Here is an 18,437-nt window from a genome sequence, read left to right on the forward strand (position 1 = left end):
TTATGTAATAGTCCGATTTTACCCATGTACAAGAAAGGCGACAATGCAATCTCTTTCCGTTTCATAATTGATCTACGCGCTATTAATAAAATTGTCTCTCCACAATTTCCAATTGTGCCTGATGTGACAACGATATTAACCATGATCCCTGCTACAGCTACTCACTTTAGTGTTGTGGATCTGAAGAATGCTTTCTTCAGTATTCCTATACACAAGGATAGTAGATATTTGTTCGCGTTCACCTTGGGGGGACGTTTGTTCACATTTACTCGTGCACCTCAAGGTTATACTGAAAGTCCAAGCATTTATAGTAGGGCTTTGAAAGAGCAGCTTGACACCCTTGAATTGCCATCTATTTGTACACTGCTTCAGTACGTCGATGACTTGATTTTAGCTGCAGATTCTGAAGGTGCTTGTAAAGAAGGCACTGTATTGTTGCTTATTCATTTGGCTGAACATGGTCATAAAGCTTTGATTAAGAAATTTCAATATTGTTGTCAGGAGGTCGCCTATTTAGGCTATCTCCTGTCAAAGGAGGGGAGAGGATTGACACCTGAAAGAATAAAACATTTCTGGCATTTGTGCCCCAAATACACAGAAGGAAGTCAGAGCCTTAATAGGTATGGCTTCTTACTGTAGGCTGTGGATCCCTAACTTCTCACTAGTGATAAAACCGATGTTGGCCTTGACGAAGAAGGGCATTTCTTCACCGCTGCCATGGAAGTCGGAACATCAACGATCATTTGAGCTTCTCAAAACCGCATTACGCTCTGCACCGGGTCTGGGTACTCCAAATTACAGTAAGGCCTTTGTCTCGTTTGTGCATGAATGGGATGATGTGCTTTGGCTGTATTAACACAGGAACAAGGAGGGAAGAATAGACCGTGCGGCTACTACTCGTCCGCCCTTGATCCTGTTACATGCGCTTTTCCAAGATGTTTGCGAGCCGTCGCTGCTGCTGCTGCGTCTGTAAAACAGAGTGAGGGAATGGTCCTAGGCCATGATTTAACCCTAATGGTACCTCACTCTGTAGATGTCCTATTGAATAAAACCCAAACACAGCACCTCACCTCTGCACGGCTGACGAGGTATGAATTGATTTTGTTTGCCCCTCACATTCAAATTAAGAGGTGTTGTGCTCTTAATCCGGCTGAACTCCCACCTTTCCCGCAAAATACTGTTTGCGGTGACGAAGAATCACATGACTGCCTGTATACTACTGAACAGGAAACAAAGGACAGGATAGACCTTATAGATACTCCTTTGGATAATGCAGAAGGGGAGCTGTTTTGTGATGGCTCCTGCTTCAAACTTCCGGGTTGGTACATCTACAGCTGCTTATGCAGTCACTACATTGAGTACAGTTGTTGAAACTAAGAGAATTCCGCATAACTCCGCGCAGGCTGCAGAGATTATAGCGTTGACCCGAGCTTGTGAACTCTCCCAAGGGCGTACAGTAAATATATATACTGATAGCCAGTATGCCTTTGGAGTGGCTCACAACTTTGGGAGGCTCTGGTCGGAAAGAGGGTTCCTAACCTCACATGGGACCAAGATTCAGCATGGCCCCCTGATAGTGCAATTGCTCTCGGCTCTCGCGCTCCCTAGTCAGTTAGCGATCATGAAGTGCGCAGCGCAAGGTCATAGATGATGTGGAGAAAGGGAACGCTTTTGCTGACCAGATAGCCAGGCAAACGGCCACAGACCTTAATACAGACATGTATGCTCTAAGAGAAACAAGAGATGCCTATGTAATGGATGAGGGTATTGGGTCTGTACGAGATATCCAAGCTGATGCCACAAAAGAAGAGTCTAAAAAAGTGGGCCGAAGGGATGGGGAAACTAGATGAATATGGGTGTTGGGTGGACACATCTGAAGGGAAATGGTTGCTCCCTAATTCATATGTGCTGACGATGGTTACCATGGCACACGGTCCTACGCATGTGTGCTCAGCAGATCACGAAAATGTTAGAAAAAGTCTGGGTAAACGATAAAATTTTGAAAATCGCTCAGCATTATGTCCAAAATTGCATGATTTGCTTGCAGCACAATGTGGGGAAGGGGACAGCAACTCCAAGGGGTAGAGTTTTGGGCCTCCTTCTGTCCCCTTCGAGGTCATCCACTTTGATTTTATTGAAGTGGAACGGTGTAACAATCTAAAATACGTCGTCGTGATCATTTGTGCCTTTAGTAAATGGGTTGAGGCTTTCCCCGTTAAGGATGCTACTGCCATGACCACTGCGAAGACTATGGTAAAGGAGTTCTTCCCACGATTTGGGTTGCCAAGAGTCATTTGGTCGGACAACGGTCCACATTTTGTTGCAGCAGTAATCTTGCAGATATGCACAGCATTACACATCGAAAAACGATTTCATTCGGCTAGACATTCTCAAAGTGTTGGGTTGGTAGAGAGACATAACGGTATCCTAAAGAATAAGCTTGCTAAAACATGTGCCTGCACCAAACTGAAATGGCCGGACGCCTTACCTATTGTGTTGTTAGCCATGCGTACCACACCTCAAACTAAGACTGGGCTCTCTCCATTCGAGGTGGTGATGGGGAGGCCTGCTAATATTTGGGGTCTTCCGAAGCCTAAAGCGCTGAGAGATGTTGAAAATGTATTGCTTGCAGACTACTGTAACCAGTTGACTAAAAATCTGTATTTCATTTATCATCAGGTTCGATCAGCTTTACCTTCACGGTTTACGGGCCCAGGACACAATATTCAGCCTGGAAGTTGGGTCCTGGTAAAGGCCTACGAAAGGTCCTCCTGCCTCGCGCCTCGCTGGTGGGGACCCTACCAGGTGCTGTTGGTCACCCAGACAGCAGTGCGGGTGGCTGGAAAGAAGCATTGGATCCACGCGATGCATGTCAAGAAACTTCCTCACCCGACCCACACGTTACATAAGAAGCAGAACCCCTTGCTGATGCTACAATCTCTGATCCTGAAGTAGCAAATAGCGCTGTGAGTGTGTCGGAGAATCTCTGAGCCTGTGGAGCTTGGGGAACCGTCCATTTTGTCTCCGCACTCTTCGGAAAAGTCACTTTCGGAAAACATTGTTTCAAGTTCTGCGACTTCCGTCGCCTCCGATACGTTGCTTCCCTCAGGAAGTGACGTTACCTCATATCCGGATCAAGCAGTACCGGGAACCACCAGGTACGACCGTCGACGAAGAAAATAGAACTACGGCACGGGTCTTGCCTGTGCATCTGGAAAAGGAAGAACGTCATTGAGAGTTTTTCTTCTTGCAAGTAAAGATTTTGGAACAAGGGGAATCTGCCGGCTAGGGTTGGGGAAGGACTAAGAAGTCGCGCGACCGTAGTGTCGCCAGCAACGAACATTGGGGTCATCGATCAAAAACTACGATGTCTGCCACCTCCACCGCTACTGCTCGTATTGGACTTGTAAATAAGGAGGTGACCAACTCAAACAATGAACAATGTGCCTTGGCCCCGAAAACATATTGCTGTGTTGTGATGATAATAATTGGGATTTGTATAGTCACTGCTGTGGGACTCTGGTACTTTGAAGAAATGTATCCTCTAGAGCCTCTTTTGCCAATTGAAATTGTACCTACTGCTCTGACTCCCTCTGTACACCTTCATACTCTGTCGCTGAGGGACTTCCAGCATAGACAAAAGTATCACAATAACACTTTAATGATAATAATGAATTCGACGCATGCCATTTTTAATAAGAGCAACTGCTGGATCTGCACCCATTTACCGCAACATGGGAACAAGGGGCTAAACGACTGCTTGCTATGCCTCTCTTAGAGCACTATTCTTTGGCCGTTGGAAGGATAGCATCTCAGGGAACTTTGATGGAACTAATTTAAATGATTTTGAGAAACGTGTATTGACTACCCTGGGATGCTCGCTTTTTGCAAAAAGAAGTAAGCCTAATGTTGCTTCTATTAAGCCATCTGATAAACTGTCTCTTCCTTTCCAAACTCTAATTTCCTTTAAAATGGCTCCGATAGGCAATAAGGATGCCGTGCCTCCTTCCTACTCTATTAACCATAGCCCCGATTCAGTTCCCTTCTGTGTACAAAGGAATGGCACCCGGTCAATGGGAGATTTTGAAGGTTGTGCAAACGTTGTAAATTTGACCGGGGAGAACAGGCCTTTGTATGTAGGGGGGCCTGTCTATTTTGTTTGCGGTACTACAGCATTTCCCTGGTTGCCCAAGGATTGGCAGGGAACCCGTAATTTAGGGATCCTGTTACCTGGGGTATTTATAGCTAGTACATTGGAAGTTTCTAAGGCTCGTCCACGGCGGGACGAGAATGGAGATACCCCTGGGAAAATCTTGAGAGATATAGCAAAATCAGTTGTGCCATTTTGGGGGCAGATAGCAAATTCTGAAAATATCAGGGGGCTAGCAAGAGTACTGGAGAGATCCATCAACCGGACCACGGATATACTCTAATATGACAGTGGAACAGAAAGCAATAAGATTGGTAGCGCTCCAAAACCGGATGGCGTTAGATGTCATTCTGGCAGAGCGTGGTGGAGTATGTAAATTAGTGGGGTCCACTTGTTGTGTTTTCGTACCAGATTCCTCCCCGACAATTTTTCAAGGCAATACAGAACTTGCACGTCCTTAGTTCAGAAGTGCATGTTCCTGTGGGTGATTGGAGTCTTAGTACTTGGTTCTGGGACTCCTTACAATCCTGGGGTTGGAAGGTGCTTTCTGTCATACTGGTTATTTTGGGGATTCTGCTATTCCTTTGTTGCTGTATCCAATATCTACCTAGTATATGTGCAATGCTAGGGGATTTTGCGCTCAGGCGGTGAGCACGAAAGGACAAAGTGTATGCTCCAGATACAGCATCTAAAGAATACGTGTTGCAAGAGGTTCTGGTGAACTACCTAATGGCTATAGATATTACAGATAACGATTCAGGATGTATGGACGACAATGCATGGAGTTATTTGCAAAGACATCAGAAATAGACTTAGCACTTGACATAGGCCAAAAGGAGGGTTTGTCGGAATAAAAATAACTATTACAATAGGAGGCATAATATTATATGTGTATTGGCCTACGCCAAGTTGTCTAAAAATCGTGCACGAACAAACTCCATGGCAAGTTCTTGACCTCAGAGAAATCAATGTAAGCCGCCATCTTGAATCAAGCCGCCATTTTAGGTTCTCTTGTTATGTAGAAGTCACCCTGAACATCAAAATGGAGGCCAAATGACATTTCAAATAGATTCTGGCCGTTGTGACCTCCATACAGCTGAATGATTAATATGCCTGCAGGCCACTTGTCGGGGTCGTGAACTGAGACCTTGTCCTACTGTTGACCTATATGTAAATGTACTACTTAGATCAGAGAAACTAATCAAAATGCATATATTAAAGGTTGACCTGGCAAGGAACCATAGACCAGTATTGCATTTCACAGAATGGTTAACCCGCAAGAGGGTTGGCCAAGGGCTGGACAAATTGTATAAATGGCCCGGGTATTCCAATGTGCGGTCTCTCACTGAACACATCGAACCCTCGTTGAAGTTCGTTATGTTATACTGAGAGCCGAATAGCTATCCGTTTGTCAATTGACTTGGTAACTGTTGTAACTTGAAATAAAGTACTTGAATGTTTCTTTGTAACCTGTGTTGGTGTGTTTCCTTTTGGGCTTCCCGGCCTCATATTATTTTTCTATTTTCACAGGTTGTTGAGTTCTTGTTATACTGTCAAATATATGATGGATGGTTGTGTGTGGGGGAGGGCTCTCTTTTTTTTTGAGGGATTGCAACAAATGATTTGGATATGGGATATTACTTTGGTGGTCTACAATTTGTAGATCGTTTGTGCGCCTTTCACAATTGGTCTTGCGCGATAGGGGAGATACATTTTTGTGTTTGATATCCTGTTGCAGATTACCTAAATTTGGGATGGTTGAGTGGTTGGAGTTGATAGGGTATTTGTGCTTTCCAGCAGTTTCTAACTTAACAGAAAACTTAATATAATGTTTGTGTTGGGCTTCATAATGGTGTGATGGGTTGGCTGGAGCCATCATATGTGATATTCAAGGTGGCTTGTTGGGAGTTTTTGTGGGATGCTTGCTTTTTTGTAACATGCCTTGAACTGGTTGTCTTGGGGTTAGTGAATGCTATGTGTCATGGGGATAAGATTTTGTGATTGTTCTAGGAATTATATGGAACAACAGATGTTTAATTGACGTGTCTAGGGATGGGTGTATTTTTGTGTGGTGGATTATTATAGAGGGTTCATTTCTTGGATTAGAATTGGTTGGTGGGAGGGGGTTGGGTAGGTATGGGTTGATGTGATTTTGTGCACTTGGGTGCAGTTGGATGCGTAGTCTGTGAGTGTGTTTTATGTAGGATAAGTGTGGTAGTGATGGATAATACATCAAAATGAAGGGATTTCTGATTTTAAGTTTGATATGACTTATGGAGGGGCAAGGGGGGGGCTTCCTGTTGTATTTTTGGGGTGGATGAATTGTGGAATTTGTAAATCAATGGTCAGGAAGTTGTTCGTTGATTGGTTTTACACTTCATGGTGATAGGTTGTGCAACTTTAATTTAATTATTTTGGAGTACACTTGGTTTGTTATGGCTTAAAGTAGGGTAGGAAATGTATACATAGATTGTAGAAGTTGGCCTAAAATGCCTGGTAGGTATAGTTCTGACTAGATATGGGTGTGCATATGTTTTAACTTATTATAAGCCTGATGGTGGTTGGGCTTCTGGTACTGATAAATGTGTGTTTTTTGTCTGTCTTTTATGTGTTTTGGGGTGGGGTTTTCTATATCATACATTTTTGTTTTTTCTTTGACTTTTTTTATTCTTAGGTTGGAAAATTTAATTTCTCTCCCGCGAATAGATTTCATGAGAAATCTGTGTCAATAGATGGGATGGTAATTATGTGAAATGCAGATAATTCTAGTGGTGAGTTATTGATCCTTTAATCTTTGTTTCGTGGAATGTCGGGGGTATTGGATGTGTGTTTAAAAGAAGGAAGGTTTGGCACGGATATGGAGGGGTAAAGGTGATATTGTGTTTCTTCAGGAGACTCATTTGAATGAGAAGATTGGGGATTATTTGGCTACTCGCTATTACCCACAGGCAGCATCGAACTATTATGATACTAAATCTAAGGGGGTTAGTATTTTATTTAGGAGGGGATTGTCGGTCAAGATTGAGAAAACAGTAAAGGATCAAGAAGGTCGTATTCTTCTGATTGATATATTACATAAATGGTAAGAAACCTACTGTGGGGACAGTATATGCTCCATGTTCCCCGGATATGGGTTTTTTCAGGAAATTGGATGATCTTTTGGGGGAGATGGAGGGAGAGGCGATTATTTTAGGTGGAGATTTTAACTTAGTGATAGATGGTGATGTGGACAGAAAGTCTGATTGTAGATATAATAATGGGAAATTAAGTGCAGAATTGAAACAGTTTGCTTGTAAGTATAATCTGGTTGATATTTGGAGGGTTCATCATCTCAGAGATAGGGAATATTAGTTTTATTCGCCAGTCCATAATTCATACTCTCGGATTACTTTTTTTAAAATTAGTGATAGAATAGTTGGTCAGACGTTTAGTTCAAGTATTTGGGAGAGGTATTTCTGATCATGCACTCGGATCTGAAAATCAATTTACATGGTTTTCATAAAAAGAATATGAGATGGAGAATGCAAGCCAATTCACTTAATGACCCTCTAATTAATGTGGGATTGGATGAATTTATTCAGAAATACTTTGAGGAAAATAATGGATCGGCTGACATTAAGATTGTGTGGGACTGCTTAAAAGCAGTTTCACAGGGTCAATTGATTTGAAGAACTTCCCATGCTAAAAAGAAAAATAAAGTAAGGATTGAAAAGTTAGAGAAGGAGATTGTGTGTTTGCAAAGGAATTGTGCACAAGTAGGGAAGGTTTGCATGAAACAAATTGAATAAATTGGAAGAGGAGTTAAAGATGCTTTTGCATTCACAAACAGTGAAGAGTTTATGTTATAAGAAGCAGTGCTTTTGGGAATTTGGGGACAAAAATGGTAGACTTCTGTCAAATAAACTTAATGGACTGATGGTGGACAAGTGTATTACATCTATTGAAAATGATAGAGGTGAGGTATTACATAGGAGTGAAGATATTTGTGAAGAGTTTAGATTATTTTATAAAGAGTTGCATAAGAAACAATTACATCCTACTGAAACAGACTTGCAGTCTTTTATTGATAAAGTTCACCTTTTAATACTTCGAGATGACAAAAAATTGATTCTAGAGTCTGCGATTGATGTGGCTGAGGTTACTGCTGCAATATTGCAATTGAAGGACGGAAAATCGCCAGGGCCGGATGGGATTATTTTGGAATTTTATAAAAAATGTGTTGGGCAAATATCACCTATTTTATGTGCCCTCTTTAATGAATTTTTAGAGTCAGGAATGGTATGCGATTCAATGACAGATGCGATGATTACTGTCATTCCTAAACCTGATCGAGATCACAGGAAGTGCAGTAATCATAGACCTATTTCGCTGTTGAATGTGGATTTCAAGATATTTACAAAAATTTGGCCGAATAGGCTTATGGTTAATATGGGTGATCTAGTGGATGAGTCTCAAGTGGGTTTTATCCCGGGCAGATATGGATGTGATAATATCAGGACTGTTTTAGATGTCATTGGAATACATCATAATAAAACAATCGAAAGGGATAATTGGGTTTATTGATGAGGAGAAAGCGTCTGATCGATGTAATTGGAGGTTTTTGGAATGCGCTTTATTCAAAATGGGATTTGGACCAACCTTTATGAAAATGATTAAGTGTATTCATTATGAGGTTAGAGCAAGGGTGACTATAAATGGTTTAATATCAGAGTCTTTTTCTTTGTCCAAGGGCACGAGGCAAGGGTGCCCTTTATCGCCTTTTTTTTTTTAGCACTTGAGCTTTTGGCGGCTTATATTAGGCATTGTGGGGAAATTAAAGGTTTGTGTGTTGGAGTTGTGGAAGTTAAGGTATTGTCTAATGCGGATGATATGTTTGTCCTATTGTCTAATCCTGAGCAATGTGGATTAGTTCTGAAACGGATGTTTGAAGAAGTGGGTGAGATTTCGGGCCATAAAATAAACTGGGATAAAACTGAGATATTCCCGTTGAGTGTAGTAAGGATATTTTGAAGGCATGGCAATGCAAATGGTCCCCTGAGTATGTTAAATATCTTGGTGTATATATCATTGGTGATTTGAGGAAAATGATGCAATATAATATTGATAAACTCGTGGATAAAATTATATATCCAATAAGACGATGGGAAAGACTACATTTATCATTATGGGCAGAAATAAATGCAATAAAGATGATTTTATTACCAAAAGTGTTATATATAATTCAGTCGATTCCGTTATTGATTTCCAAAAAACAGATTTTTCAATGTTTATTGTGGGGGTTGGGTAAGAAGCCGCGGATCCCTAGATTTATGTTAAAGCAAAGTGTGGATAAAGGGGGTTTTGGATATCCTGATTTATATAAGTACTGTAAGGCGTTCCTGCTCAAGAAGGATACTTATTATACGAATGATGATGATTTCGCAGGTGCTATATAGCTACGCATGGAGAGAGGGGTTTGCAATCCATATTGTTTAAATAGCCTTTATACCATGGGCAATATGTCGGTTAATAGATTAAAGTTGAAGTATATAGTGGCAACCAGGCAAACCTTGGAGGAGTGGTTTGGAGAGAATGGCCAGTCGTATGGTTTTAGTGAAGATGCTTCTCTTTGGCACAATGAGGTTTTACGATTAAACGATAGATGTTTGATTTGGCAAAATTGATTTCAGAAGGGGGTTTTTGACAATAGGTGATATATTGGATGGTGATGATCTTTTGGCATTTGGGGACATACAGAGGAAGTACGGGTTGCATGAAAGAGAAAGACGAAAATATGAAGACCTAAGCTCCCCGATTCATTTTAGGAAAAGAATGCTAGGTAATTCAATGGGAATCCAACCCACACTGTGTCAATTGCTTACAGGACAGGAATATTCTGTGCGTACATATATGGCCTTTATGCAATTGGAAGATAAATATGTTGCGGCGTGGGATAAATTGAGAATGGTTTGGTCGGATGATCTGAATATGCATTTTACGGACAGGGAATGGAAGGATATTCTTAGGGCGAGTGCCAATGTGGGTACGGATTTGAACTTGCGTCTGATTAGACAGAAGGTTGTGGGCAAGGTGTACTGGACACCAGTTAAAATGTATAAACCGGGGTTACAATATGATAATCTATGTTGGGGATGTGGAAATGATGTTGGTACACTTATGCACCTTCTATGGGATTGCTCTAGAGTTCGGACTTTCTGGACTGATGCGATTGATAGAATTGATTTAATTTTGGATGTAGCTTTACAGAGATCGGGTGGGAACCTTATCTTATTTCTACATCGAGGTAGGTGTAGGCGTTCTTTGAAATATAGTGGTTGGATACACAAGGCTTTATTGGTGGCCATAAGACTGATCCTTCGAGTTTGGAAAACTAGGAAGAAGCCTACAGTTGAAGATTGGTTAGTTGATTTGCGCACCTTATCGAATTTTGAAAAGTTCTCATTTAGAGTGAAAGACAAGGAAGAGGTGTGCAATTTGTTTTGGGGTCCATTCAATACTTGTATGATTGACTATATAGGCTGTGGATTAGTATAAGAAGTGGATAGAAATGATAAAGTGGGAAAAGGAAGAGATATGGAAGGGGAAAAGAGGAAGGGAAAGAATCTTTTTTTTTTCTTTCTCACTATTATACTTTTTGGGGGGTTTGGTTTGGTGTATGTGTGTTGTTGGTGTTTGTATGTTCTATGTTAAATGTTTTTATTGACTGTTGTATTTTGCTCTTATTGTTTACAAAAAAGAACATTTTCTTAGTATGTCAGAGGGATCATTTGATTATGCCGTTTGTATATTGATATGTTCTTTGATTGAATAATTTTGATTTGTGTTCTCTGGTTAACTATTCCTTTCTGTATTTGATTCTTCTGTGATTTAGTTTAATGACATACTAATAAAGAGATTTGAAAAAAAAAAGTACTGTTCTTATACGGTGCATAGCTGCGATTCCATCTGATACAAGTATGCCTTTCAAATTCAAGACAGTTTCCTATACGTTTAACCTTTTCATTGACCATTAATAAGTCACAGGAACCTACGGCCCCTTCCTGGAAGCGATCAGTGGTCATTTCGATATTTAAGAAGGGGGGAAAAAAGTGACCGTATGAAATACCGACCAAAATGAACCTTTAAGATATACTAGAATGAGTATGTTACGCCGGACAGCTAATTTTATATATATCAATAAAAATAAAATCACCAAATCACACATTTCATTTAATAATTTCAAAATATGGCTATGCTATTAAATTCCTGTAGGTATAAAAATAGAATAACCTATAAAATGTGAGTCTACCAAGTACACATACTGCAATTTCTCAAACTAGAAATGCCCAAGGATAATTCTGCATTAGTAAAATATTAATTTAATTCCACATCTAAAAATCCAAAATTCTACATTAGCTCCTGGAGGAAACAACCATATAAGTGTCAGCCTAATGAACAGTGCTTCAGCCCCACCAGGGCAGATGTGTCTGGCCTGGATAACTGTACAACAACAATGCAAGACCCTGACAAGACCCAAGACCATGACCCAGGAAGCTGCTTCTTTGATCCCCCTGAGAAAGGGGGACAGAACAAAGACGCAGTCTACAGCGTTCTCTGCCACTTATAACGCCATGTACCTCTCACCCTTAGGCTGCTAGCAAGTTCTTCTCAGCTTTTTACCTACCTAGTCTCGGCTACTACTATGAATCAAGCAGCATCCCACAGTCCATTCTTACTAAGGACTGTGACATATGAGCCGTACTACAGCTTCTTCCTGAATTGCTGTGGCAACAGAACATGGCTTGAGCGCGTAGTGGAATGCCACCCTCCGCGACACATGCGCACTCTCCCGCAATGACAGCTCATTTTTGTACTTTACGTCTCTAGAGCAGACATGGCGAGCAGCAATTGTTTGAAGCTACTTGTACGGGCACATCATACAGCCCAGCAAGGTATGTACTGACCCTGCTAATTGTATAATATGGCCCTCCCATGTAATTTTATTAACTTGCACTCATCAGGTCCTCTTTCTGTACAGGACCGCGTACTTGCCACCATAATACCAGCATTCTCCATATGCTAGTTGACCTGACATCAGACCTCTAGAGTGCCGCCCATCAACAGTGCCAGGGTACCGACCAGCCACTAGTAATTTGGAATCTACTCCGCCAGATTCAAGGTAACTTTTCAGACCTTTTAGAAAATGACCCCACATTCTTTCACTTACATGTAGGGGTTTTAAAGCCACTTCCATACATGTATGCGGCGGGGTAAGGGCAGAGTGTTTGGCGCCTTCCTGGTCCCTGGAGGGACATCCTGCTTTGAGGCCACGCCCCCCCTGGGCTTATCTCCCGGCCATAAGCCCCGCAGCGGTGAAGCCCGCGGCGGGGCAAGGGCGCAGTGTTTGGCGCCGCAGGTGTTCGGCGTCCATGGAGAGAGGCATTTTCTGTGTTGGTTGTCGGACGGGGCAGAAAGGAAAGTAAGTGCAGGTGAGTGTTCTGCACCTGCGACTGTTTCCTAAAAGGTGTAGAGTCCGTGAAGTTTGTTGGGGCTCATACTCAGCAATTTAGCTCAGTTTCCTTGGCAGCTGCCAGGGTGGGGGGGATCCGTCATGTCTTTATTAAAGTCCTTGAGGTCCTTTAAGGGCCATGCTGTACCAAGGAAACTGGCCAGGAAACCGGCCAGCATTTTGCCATCTACCCCGCCCAGGTTCTGTTCCGAGTCCGCCACCAAAGCTCCCAAATTTACCCCAGCACGAAATCTCCTAGCTGTCAAAAGAAGAAGTCAACTGGGAGTAACAGCCAAAGCAAAGACCCATACCTCGGTCTCTTTGTGCGCTGCGCTGATATTGACCCTGCATACCGAGGGTCCATCCACACCGTGGAGAGTATGAAAGCACCCACCCCAGGAACACAATTGGGGGGTGGGGGGGTGGGGGGGGGGGGAGGGCCTCCAGTAATTTTGCTAGCCTCCCAGCACGGAGCTGCAAAGACAGCCCTCCAAGTATGAACCACGAAGACACTGCCTGCCAAGAAACTTTGCCCGCCGCCACTGGGAACCCAGATGCCTTGCCGCCGGCCAATGCACCTTGCACTGGCATAGTGGGGGCTTGTGATGTGTTAGTTCTCCCACCCGCATCCCTGGCACCCGTTGTACCCGTTACCTCCCCACTTAGCTCGCCCCTTGCAAGTCCACGTTTGCTCCTTGATCTCCCGTTCATATCGGGACCTACTCTCGACTGTCCTCCCTAGTCACTGTTGCTGCCACTCTGGACCAAATGGACATAGAAATTGTTGGAGCAACCGAAGATAAGCTCCCGCCCAGTCCCATCTGCAGCTCCTGGAGCGAGAACCTACTTGCAATGAACTCAGGGTCCAGTTCCTTTCTTTACTTGCCACCATTTAGGGCGCACAAGTCCACCACCCACGGCAGTTATCCCTCCTCTGCTCCATCACTCAAGGAGGTGCATACTGTCGGAAGTTGCCTCTGCACACAGGTGCTCTCTGAACTAGCAGTCATTAAAAAACTGCTTTTGGAACTGATTGATGCCCAGGGGAGCAGTGGGGATGGGAATGGTGGTGTGGACTTGCTGGGGGAGTCTACCAGCATGCCTCATGTTGGGAAGGGACCCAACCCCCCCCCAGCAACCTTTGAACACTGCATCCTGCGAAAGGACTGTCCATGCACTAATGAGCCTTACTCTGGATGAGCAGTTGATGCACCCTAACGCTGATAGACGCCGCCCCCATGGGTGTACCAAGCCAACTCTGCTGGTGGAGGGTCCCCCAAGCTCCCTGATAACAAATCCCCTTAGGGAGGGAGGGACTGACGCATGTGGCTATTGCTCAAGGGTGTGCAGCCACAAGAGTCATGTATATGGGGGGCAAAGAACTGCTGTTTTCCTGCATGGGGTACCTAAGCTGTTTTTGGGCAGGAGAGAACCAAGGGATGCCCTTTCTATCAAATGTCTCCACTGGCTTCATACAGTTGGGAATTGTCCCTTTGTGGCTAGGGAAGCTATGGTGGGGTGCGTTAGATTGGCTGGCAAGAGTATAAACCCCTCTGATTCTGTTAAACTGGTTTTTAGGAATGATCAAATGGCTAGGGAAGTTCTGAGAAGATCTGAGGGTTATGTGTGGGCCCCATATAGCGGGATTGCAATCAGCTCACGCCCCTATCTTGGAGCTGTTGCTCCCCCTGGAACTGTCACCCATAGTAATGTCCTGTCTGGAGCAAACTGTACACCTCTGGGAAAAAGGCCCGCGGGGGGATGTGAGCGAGTGCCAAGTGTGGGCAATTAGTCTTGTGACTCTCTGGACCAGTAAAGGGATAATGTGGGATGTAATGGGGGCCTATGGTTGACTCTTTTCTCCCTCCTAGTACCTTTTGATTTATTACATTTGGATATGGAGCACAGATTGTAATTCCTTTTATGTGTTGTGATTTTGTTTTTCTTGTGTTTGATGGATTTTTGAAATCCGAATAAACTTGTTTGACTGACATGTATCTTACAGCGCCACAATAACAGATCCAGTCCCTTCAAGGTCTAATGACCCAAAGAAAGTTGTGATACTTTATGCAGAGAGATCCCAGTCCAAGCATCTTGAAGGTCAGTGTCCCACTACCTTGCAATGTAATGTTTTTAGTGTCAGCAGATATATCTGCCTTTTTAATGTCATGCAGTTTAACCTTTGTATGCAAATGCACACCCAACACTTCTAATGTTAGCCCTTTATATGTTCCTCCTATAGGGAGCCCACAGTCCACAGAAGAAGGTGCTCAAACTGAACTTGCCGAAACGTCCGGGGACCTACTACTGTCTTCATTTAGGCCGCCCCCAACCACATCTGAATTGCTGATTCAATTCCTGACATTGACCTTTGATTAGGTCACCCTTATGTGTCCGGCTTTTTGCAACTATTTACTTATATAGATTGCTGTAATGTGACTATGACTTGAATGTACTTTAACTTATTATCTACACAAGTCACTGGAGGTGAAGGATTTTCACAAATATCACTACGTACTATTGAGTTTTTGTATCTTGGGATAAAGAATCAAAACCTTGACATGAACTCTATCGCCAAATACTTTGTTTCAGAAAATCAAGAAAACAAAGAAAATAAGACCACCAATAAACACTGGTCTATTTTTGAATAAATTTGGGGTGTCCTCTTTCGGAGCATTGTTGAAAATAATGTGTATGGTACACTGAAGTCGTTTAACTGTGTACCGCTCATGACAAAGACATAAGTCTGATTGCCGAATTGAAAGGCAAACAGCAAAATACCAAGGGAAGGACGCCCCCTCTATGTTAATAAAAGAAAGGACAGTGGACAAGAGTGTTGAGGTGGATTTCCAAAAAGGTAGGGTATTGGTTGGTGAAAGTGGTACTTTGTTGTGTGTGAAAGGTGTGTGACAGTATTCGCAAAAGAGTAGGCACAGAGTGGAAGTGACTGTGTAGAAGGTGGGTGTCATGGTAGAGGGGCGGGTAGCAATGCAGAGAGGTGGAGAGTAGTAGTGTAGAGCGTCGTAGCGCTTAGAGGGGAGCAGAATAGGGTGGGAAGGAGTAAGATTGGAAGGTGCAGGTAGATTGCATAGGAAGAGAGCAACATTAGAGGGACAGGAGAGTAAGATGCAGGGTGAGAGGGGAGAGAAGGGGGGAGCGAGCTGGAGAGAGGTGATTAGGTGGAAGGGTGAGAGTGACAGGGAGAGGAATACCATGGTGTGAAAGGATGAAGACGTAGTGGGGCTTGAAGGCAAAGTAGTAGGTGTTGCCTTTAGGCCCTCATGCCCAGACAGTTGGACCCTAGACAGTCGGTAAATAATCAGTAGATGCAAACCTGTGAATTAGGGATGCCTGGGTTAAGGTGGGTCTTGCGGTCTATAGACAAGAGAGGGACGGCCTTCAAAGCCCCTGTTAAGAAAAAAGAATAAAAAACCCTTAGCCTGCCCTTGGGAACTGGTATGTTATTGAGGCCATCTATGACACTGGCAAGAATGAAGTTTGGAGAAGGCAAAGACGTATTTGCTAAACCAATGTTGGTATGGTCCAGAGTCAGCTAGAGGGAGAAATAGAAGGTCAACCAGATAACACACAGCCTAAGAAGGGTCACATTAGTTGGGCAGCCTAGATTGGTAGGCCTGCCAAGAACCCGAACCTAGTGACTGGCAGGGTCCAAGCCTGAACAAGTATATCAGGAGAAAGCAACTTGGGGAGGAGATCTAGTGTGGGTTACCAACCTAAGCTTACATACTTTGTGCAATGTTAAAAACCTAGGTGATGGGGTAGGCAGAACATCCTTCACATAATTGCGCTAATGGAAGGGCGGATTGGGGGTAAAGGCCTACCTGGGAAGCAGAGAGAATTCATAAGGGCACTCTGAGGCAGAGTGGCTTGATGGACTTTGTCCTGGGAGCAGATACCCAGGGACTGTGGATTTAAACTGGGATTTGTAGGAGCCAAGACATTAAGTGCTTAAAAATAGGCTTTGCCTTCATTTCATAACCTTGCATCCAGACATCTTTTATTTTAGGAATCCCTCATTGTGGCATTAGCATCTCCCCCCGAGTAACCGCATGTTTGTATCCTACCCATCCCTTCCTGGAGGACTCAGTGAGAATAAATAGGAGTTGTTGGATCTTCATGCCAGGAAGAACAAGCTAACCTGAGACAATGTTAAGGAAGAGGGGGGGAAGCTTTTCCTGCAGACAGTGAGGAGTACATCATTTATTTGCCTCCTTTGGCAGTGAAAGCATTTTGTTTTTTTCTAAACCCCTTACCTTTGTTTTGAAATATACTTGACTTAATCATCTCAGTCTGTCAGCAGAAGGGAAAAACAGACCATCACTACATTGAGGATATATTCCTTGGTTACCTGGATTGTCTTACTATTTGCTCATGCCAATGCAGAATGATGCAAAATTGTTTAGCCAAAATCTGGGAAGACTGCACACCCTAGAGAACCCTACATTTTCAGACAAAATACAAAATAAATACCACAGTCAAAAAATGATTTAATGCTGCAGTATCATGTAAAGAACCGTTAGCAGTCTTAGTACACTTGTACATTCTGTCCCACTCTGAACAGACTCGTATGGCTCCCCACGCCAGTGTGCGCTGACAAATCTTTTTTCTACAGCAGCCATGTTGTTTTAAAGCGAAGGGAAAGGCAGAGACCCATGGCTGGATTATCCCTCACCCGTTCTCTGCCCCTACTTTTCCTCCCACCAGCTTCCCTTCCACAGTCCTGTTCTACCACACAGGAGATTGGATATGCCTATGTAGCCCAATGTTCCATTTTCCTTGGTTATTGCCACATATGTATAGCTTTAAAAACAACCTTGGCCAGACTGGTTCCTGCACTTCTCTTTCCAACAGAGCTCTTATTAACAGGGACTCCAGGTATGCAGATTTCTTTGGGACATTCTTGTATAGAAGAGAAGAAGAATGATGGCCAAACCACTGTTCACATAAGCACCCCAGCCAGGGGTTTTCTTCTTGAATGCACAGGCCACTCTGTTTTGAGGAACATCCCACACTGGTATCTGTACTGATCTGTGGGGACAATTTTGGTTGCTTCCATGCCAAGGTGCGCCTAGGAACCAGCCAATGCACCAAAGAGAGCAGCAAGAAAGGGGGCCCAAATTGGTCTAATACTAGATCTGGTGCGGAACTCTTATTAGACACCAAACTGAAGCTCCCAGGGTGGTGTGCAACTCAGTGTTGAGGTACCACGGATCCCGTCAAAGGGACTGCTTGTTGATCTAAATCTACTCCTGGGCTGGTCTCCTTTGAATCCTGTGAACTGTGTTCCAAGGCCTACAAGAAACACAGGGCCTAAGCACTTAGGCTGTGACGCAGTAACAGATTCCCGGAGTAGGGCTACAAGGTGTGACATACATTAAAGTGAGTGGCAAAAGCATTGCTCCAGGGCCCACTCTCAGAAACACAATAGGGAGTAGCATTTGGCTAAAGGGAAGGGTGGTCAGGTCTTCACCAAGTGGAAGAGGAACTTCTCAGCCATGTGTTGGGCCAAGTACCCTGCACCTGTGAAAGCATGCAAACAGCACTCACATCCTCCATCGTCTCTTCTGCTGGGGAGGAGCTGAAAGAGACCTGCAAGGTCTACGGTGGTCTAGTGTTGGGATCCAGTGGGTCTGACCAAGAAGAAGGCTGTTGTCCAAACTGGAACAGCCTGGCTTATTGTGCCCACTGGAACAGCCAGACTTACTTGACCTGGTGTTGGGGTTCCGGGGGGTGCATTGTGCACAGACCACCAAACATGACCCCCCTCAACTCCAGCAT

General features: G+C 43.6%; 1 protein-coding gene across 2 annotated transcripts in view; it reads right to left on the reverse strand.

The window, feature by feature from the left end:
• The window catches only part of OXSR1 (oxidative stress responsive kinase 1), a 1,686,100-nt gene that overhangs the window by 992,733 nt on the left and 674,930 nt on the right, over positions 1-18,437 (reverse strand). The window lies entirely within an intron of this gene.

This window comes from Ambystoma mexicanum, chromosome 2q (assembly GCF_040938575.1).
Source record: "Ambystoma mexicanum isolate Mex_15411 chromosome 2q, UKY_AmexF1_1, whole genome shotgun sequence".
NCBI lineage: Eukaryota > Metazoa > Chordata > Amphibia > Caudata > Ambystomatidae > Ambystoma > Ambystoma mexicanum.